Here is an 8,081-nt window from a genome sequence, read left to right as displayed (position 1 = left end):
CAACCGGTTTCGAAACCAACGACTTCTTTATCAAGGCTGAAATAATAATCAGTCTTGGTAAAGAAGCAGTTACTTCGAAACCGGTATACATTATAATTAAGTTATAATAAAATATTTATGGTGATTTTAAAACAAAGTTACATTTTAATTATAAAATGGAAAATCACAAAGTTAGTACTTCAAATATAAACATTTTTTATGTGTTCATTTCTTCACAAGCATTGTGAAATTGAACATGTTCGATTCTATTTTATTTATATTCCATTCATTGGATTGAGATCATCATCAGATTGAGCCACGGAAACGTATGGTTAGTAGCAGCTCGTATTGAAATTGTAGTAAAACCTTAGAATATTCTGTCATGAATGTTTCTTTTAATAATTTTCAAAAAATCATGGATCTATTTTTATACAACACAAGAAATATGTAAAAAAATATAGCATTTAAAATTACCTTACATAGAGTACATTTTTTATTTTTAAAAATCATTATTTTAATAGTCCAGTCAATAAGTTTACCTATGGGAAATTGTATTTATATAAACATACACATATATATATATATATATATATATATATATATATATATATATATATATATATATATATATATATACACACATCTTAAGTTCAAGCCATATTGCAATGAAATATTCACGGAACAAAATAAAGGAAATAATATAAAACTCAAATGAAAAATTGTACCTAAAATTCAGTATCAATTTCAATTCCATGTATTTAAATTTTAATTCAATATTGCCTGTCACTGACAATATAAATAATAAAACCATCAAGGAGTTTTTGGAAGTGGCTCAGTTTTAACGGTGATATCGATTAGTACCTAGCCAAAAGTCAGTAAGATCTTAGTGCCAACTCATCACTGCCGATATGTCAACACAAATAATAGTCATTATTGTTAATAGGCAAAATTCAACATGGCGGCTGACTCAACAGAATTCCGGAAAATCTGTATTTAAACCATTGCCCCTACGACGGATACTACACGGCATTGCTGTTTTTAATAAAGTAATGTAGCTGTTTTTACTGTGGATTGCGACTGGACTCTTATTATAGAATATTATATACTTGCTTGCATGCGAAGAATATAGATTGTAATTACAACATACATAGTTATTCAAATACGTGTTACTTAAAAATATGAAGGTAGTACAAAAATCGTTCAAATATTATACAAAATGTAATTCTTACATTCTAACTGTACACATGATAATAAGTTATATTATTAATATTATTTTTTTTGATTGATGGATGATTTTGCATTTAAAATAAGAAATGACATGAAAATGCCACTCAAAAGAAAAAATATTAACTATGAAATATTTATATTCCAAACGCTTATTTTATAACATTCAAATATGTATACTTTATTTTACATACAAAACATTAATTCAATTATTATTATTACAAACTATTTCCCACATTTTAATATAAAGCTTTAATTTTATTGATACATATTGCGCTTCAAAAGCAATCATTATTATATGAATCAAATATACTTGAAATTAAAAACACATATTTACATAAATAAATGTAAAATTTATAATGATCAATAGTACTTACTAAAAATTGTATTGATTTAAATAACAGTGAAGATAAAAATCACCAAGGAGTGACATAAAAATTACAAAAATATAAAATGAATATAATACAATACAATGCAAACATTTGATTCAGGATTAATTTATTTCTATTAGTAATATGCTCACATTAACTTATATTAGCTGACGTTATTTATAAATGAGTGTATTTGATCATATGAAATCTAACAAATTCAGGTTGTCTCTTTTATAATTAATTTTTTTCTTGAACATTTTTCGCAGATACTTTGTGGCACATTTTAAAAACTTTATTAAATAAAACAAATTTGTTTTTAACCACTTTTCTGTTGGTACACTTTTTCTCCAACCGGTTTCGACTGGAACTTTGTCATCATCAGGGTTTATATGCTAATTCTAAAACATTGAAATACTCATAGTTAAGTGAGTGGGCGGGTTTAACCCTTCCCTTACGATGCCAAAAACCTCCGCTCGCTCCGTAAATCATATGAAAATGTGATTTAAAAAACGGGAAAAATGCAAATACTCTTAAATGTTGCTTTCATTGAGCATTGGCGAAGTTGAAAAACATCAATTTTGTAATGTTAGCTCTGGTAAATATCTAAAAAAGATAAAATACATCTCAATTGCCGCCGAAGCTAGCGCGCAACGAATGCGTCCACCCTGAACGACGACTCGTGGGCTAAGTTTTTGGCATCGTAAGGGAAGCCCGCCCACCCACCTACTATGAGTATTTCAATGTTTTAGAATTAGTACATAAACCCTGACGTAGACAAGGCTCTTGTCGAAACCGGTTGGAGAAAAAATGTGCCAGTAAAAAAGTGGTTAAAAAAAGTTTTTTTTAGTTAAAACACTTCTTGATTAAACTTGAACAGGAAGATAAATCACAATATTTCAAATGACAATAGTTCATAGAATTCGAAATTCATTTTTTTTTAATAATAATGTAATCCGATACAAGAACCTACAAGTAATTAAAAAAAAGTTAATGTAGAAGGAAAAAATTTCTTCACAATGTATGCATTAAAAAATAAATAGGTTTTGTAAAAATGGGATAGTTGTAGTGATCGCGTTGATTTTCCCAGCATATCTGAAAAAAAGAAGAAAAAAACGATTAGTTTTAATATCACCATTGAAATCATCATACATTTATAAAGTTAGTAATGTTTTTTATTTACTTATTTATTTTTTTACAAAAATGTTAATAATATTAGTTTATAACCACTCACCGATGAGTATATAAACTAATATTACTAACATTTTTGTAAGAAAATAAATAAGTAAAAATGACTAACCACAAAGTAAATGCTTTAAATATGAATAATACTAAGAATATTTTTTTATTTACTTTCAATATTATGTTTACACACTTGTTAACATGTGCGCGTGTGCGTGTGCATGTGCGTGTGTGTGTGCGTGTGCGTGTGCGTGTGAATGTGCGTGCGTGTGCTAATTGTTATATTATGTCGTTTAACTACTGTTTTAACTCGTAGGTAGGAATTTTTTTTGGAGAGGACTTTTCTTTAACTATATTTAAAAACCAGAAAATAAACTGCTTTATTCTTGGTTTATCTTAATTTATTAGTTTAAAGTAATTTAAAAAAATCGTCAACTGAGTGTTTGAGTCCGATTCGGCGGCCTATGCTGTGTTGGGTGCAGTCACGTGTTTGACAAAGAAGAAGAAAAAGAAGAAAAAATGAGATTAGTTTAGAAACGAAATAACAAACTCGAAAATGATCGATGAAAATGATAAATTAATATTAAGTGAGAGTTCTTAAGTTAAAGTAAGACAACACCACTTTAGCTTAATAGAGTCATTATAATGCCAAGAAACCTTTAATCTAGCTTATATCCATTAAGAACAATACAATTAAGATTACGATCTTAATCCATTTATAGTTACTTAGTGTGACTTTGGTACATAATTAAATATAACGAAGGTATCAGGTACATTTATGTATTAAGTTGTATTTTATTAACAAAAACACATAAAAAATTATATGTGACAATTGTTTTGCCTTGTTAGGGCATTATCAAACGAATGTCATTCGTTTGATAATGCCCTAACAAGGCGAAACAATTGTCACAATACAATTTTTTATGTGTTTTTGTTAATAAAATACAACATAGTATACTCAAAAAAATCTGTGTTTGATTTAAATTAATATATAAATTAAAATGGAGTTCTACAAATTAAACGCCAAATCAATAAACATCAGGTACACTTAAATTTGAACCATTTTTGAGACGGCTGTATAAAAAATAATTCCTAGTAATGGCCTGTATATAAGCCGAAATACTTATATGTTAATACATTTTATTATTTTTTTTAATTATTAGATTATTTACATTACATTTAATAACAATTTACAGTATAGAGGTTTAACAATAAAATAATTACACCTGGACTTTAATTAATTCATTTTCTACCTTGTCCCTTCCAAAGAGAAGCAACCATCGACGGACACTGTTCTTAAAGACATGATCACTACTGGAATTCTTAATGGTTACGGGCAGCAAATTAAATACCTTTGTCGCAAGGAATGAAAAGGTTTCTTACGTTTCAAAACTTAAAACTTTTTTCAACGGATGGGCCAACATAGTTTATATTTAATTATAGCAGTATATAATCGTACTCTTTAAGTTAGTAATAGTAGAAGGAAATTTTATTACAAGGTCAAATATCAACAAAATTATAAAAAAAAAAAATTATTGAGTGATTGTCCATAAGACCATTTACGACACTTAAAAAATTAATAGACCTCAAAACCTTACATAAATTACATCACAAAAGTATTAAATTAGTAAATACATTATTTGAACACATAAATTTAAACAAAGTGTTGCTCGTGTAAACATTTGTTGATACACTGCTCCGAAATGAATAATATTTATTTTGGGTATATTTTTCTTGATCGCGAAAATTTATTCAGTTGCATTTCGACCAAAGACCGTTTCTGTAAATATGCATAATAGAACATTTGTAATTAATCAAGTTTTTGCGTATTACAAAACATCATTTTTTCTGTATCCAAAAAATAGGTTTTCAATACAAGACATGTGAAAATTAATATGAAATAAATGTTTATTTATTCACATATACTTATATGTGTACACACATACATACATACATATATATATATATATATATATATATATATATATATATATATATATATATATATATATATATATATATATATATATATATATATATATAGATATATATATATATATAGATATATATATATATATTTATATATATATATATATATATATATATATATATATATATATATATATATATATATATATATATATATATATATATATATATATATATATATATATATATATATATATATAAAAAAATGTCCACCTCCGTAGTGTAGCATGTTCGGCTACCGTACTGGAGGTCCCGGGGGGGTAAAATAATTATAAGTTTTTACTCCAATATTAATTAAACATGTACATTTAACCCTAGACTGGTACCTGTTCACGTTTCCTTCATGTGTTAGCGATCAAGATGACACTGTGTTTATATGATGCAGTGCATTATGCACCATCTAGTGCAAATAAGGGTTTGAAGAAAACATGATTAAGGTGGAAAGTTCAAGACTCTTTTTCAAGTCGACTTCACCAATGTGATTTATATTATGAGTTGGGATTGATTAATATTATCAAATTTGATCTTAAAATACATGAATGAACTGAAAGGCATAAATATTGTAATCGTGTAAGTAACGATTAAGATAACACTGCATTAATACAATGCAGTGCCCTTTGCACCCAAGGGCAAGGGGTTAGAAGATGCATGAGGAGATATATCACTGCAGATATAATTTTTAAAAATAAAGTTACTTAATTGATAACAGATCGTTATTTCAAATGTATCTATGAAACCTATAATAAACATATACTCCAAATTAAAAAAAATATAATACCGTATTTTATACAAGTATAAATAAAATAATGGCCTTCCGAGGTTAATATGTATCTGATTTACTTTGGCAAATATTGTTTTGTCTTGATTTGTTTTCATTTGAAGCGTATATTTTAGAAATCCATCCGCATATAATCTTTAATTTTTTATTATTATTTGCTCGGGAATTGAACAGCTTTATATTTAAAACATATAATAAAAATAGATAAAAAAATAGAGCCAATTATACAATTCCACATTTATTTTATAATTACAAATAAAACATTAAGTGATAAAAAAAAGTGAGGAATGGGAGTGTGTATGTGCTTGTGAGGGTGGGAGAAAAATGATAAGGGTATGATATGAAAAAAGGAATACGCAGGAAGGAAAAGGAGAGGAAAGGAATTAATAAGAGTGATAATCTCATAAAGTAAAATTATAGACCGAATAACATTTTAAATAAAACAAATGTTGAAACATTTTTTTAAATGTCAACATAGATAAAGAAATGGATGGAAATCTGAGCATTTACAGGGCCTACGACCGGCATGGGCTGGTTTAAGTGATCACTTTGCACACGTGTTACATTCACCAATTTAACCCATGGTTGACAACCACATTATTTAAATTCTTGAAACCTCTAGATATATTGATCAAACTCTGAACACGCTGTTTGACTATACACTCGAAATGTTGTGAATATGTAAACATGTGGGTTTTTAACTAAATTTTAATCGCTAAATAAATTTTAATATTTCATTATTATTTCTACTTATTATTGAATATTTATCACACTTGAGTAATATGCATTTCAAAGAAGATAAAACTATAAAACAATACTATTGATTCCGGTTAATTCATACTATGTACATATATATAAGTATGTATATATATATATATATATATATATATATATATATATATATATATATATATATATATATATATATATATATATATGTATCTTGTCCACCTTTGTAGTGTAATGGTCAGCATGCTCGGCTACCATTCTGGAGGTCCCGGGTTCGATTTCCATGGGGGTTTAATAAATATAAGTAATTTTTTCACTCTAATATTTATTCAATATTACACTGGACTGGTACCTGAAGTGGAGGGCTGATCACCTTTCCTTCATGTGTAATCGATCGAGGTAACACTGCGTTTATATGAAGCAGTGCCCTATGCACCATTGGGGTGTGGTAAGGGTTTTATTATATATATATATATATATATATATATATATATATATATATATATATATATATATATATATATATATATATATATATAATATATATATATATATATATATATATATATATATATATATATATATATATATATATATATATATACAATATGTATATGTACATACATACATACATATGCTGAAAATATTATGCATTACATACAATACAAATATAAAACAATGTCAAAAAATAATAAAAATAAAAGGAAAAAAATGGGATTGTGGTATTTTGGAAATGTCACTTTATCCGTGTGTTAACCTAAGTAAAATGCTGGAATCAAGATTTATAATCTTGTTTGCGAATAATGTATTGATTTATGTTTTTTCTCCAGTGACAAGTAGGTTGCGATATTGAAAATATCGATTATTTTTAGTTTTTTTATTTACAAATGCATATTTTTCAGGTGCATTCAGTTTTTTAAAAATAAATTTTTACCTAGGGTTGAAACCATTTCTTTTACTTTGGATTGGTTTGAAACATAAATTAAAATATATTGACTATCGTAAAAAAATATACACATTTTATAAATATATATTCAAATATTTAAAATTTTGTACAAATGTCACACACACATACAAAAATATTTATATATATAAATGAGGAATAGGAGCTATATTTTGAAATAGAGAATAGGAAATAATTACACACTCATGTATGATACGCTTTTGAGATCTAAAATAGTTATATCATTTACCTTTATCAAAAGATGATACATGATAAATAAATTCTACTTAAAATATTCAGATTGTGATAGATTTTTCGTTTTGCGAGGGAGTTGTTTGAGTTTATTATAGTTGCCTTTAAAATATAATCTCATTATTTGAAATCGTAATTCGAGTTATCATTTACATTACACAATTGATTATAGCATTGTAAAAATAATTGACTATTTTATAAACTAATCCAATATTTTTATAAATAAAATTGATTGTTAATTAGCAGGAGATTGTTTTTGGATGAAAAATATTCCTTTTTGTAATCTTTTCTCTTAGTTTTTTTTGAGATTCAAGGACTATCCAAGGATTTCTCTTCATTCGGATCTTATATCTTACAATGTATTGAATAAAGCGTAGTTTTCTGCAAAAATAGGCCGAAATAAGAAAATCGACATTGAAACTCATTTATCTTGCGAAGAAATAATTTATGAATAAACTATTATTAAATATCTCATTTAAAGATTTAAAAGTTTATTTAAAATTAAAAATAAACAATGTATTTTTCATTTTTCACTTAATCACGTGTTTCGATAAAAACGTACGACATCAAATGTACTCTTGAATCTCCGAACTTTATTGATTGGCGATGATACAGTTAGCATAAAAATTAATACGTT

The 8,081-nt window shown here is 26.2% G+C and overlaps 1 long non-coding RNA gene across 1 annotated transcript in view; it reads right to left on the bottom strand.

Annotated features, from left to right (window-relative positions):
• Positions 1–2,552: 2,552 nt before the first annotated feature.
• The window catches only part of LOC148300031 (uncharacterized), a 162,770-nt gene continuing 157,241 nt past the window's right edge, over positions 2,553–8,081 (bottom strand). The window contains exon 3 of the long non-coding RNA XR_015839000.1: positions 2,553–2,666. This is a non-coding gene — a long non-coding RNA (uncharacterized LOC148300031). The remainder of the gene's footprint in view (positions 2,667–8,081) is intronic.

Source organism: Brachycentrus maculatus, unplaced genomic scaffold (genome assembly GCF_059751285.1).
Source record: "Brachycentrus maculatus isolate JH-2025_06_01 unplaced genomic scaffold, ASM5975128v1 h1tg000848l, whole genome shotgun sequence".
Taxonomy (NCBI): Eukaryota; Metazoa; Arthropoda; class Insecta; order Trichoptera; family Brachycentridae; genus Brachycentrus; species Brachycentrus maculatus.
Note: the sequence above shows the minus strand (reverse complement) of the source record. Positions and strands in the feature narration are given on the sequence as shown.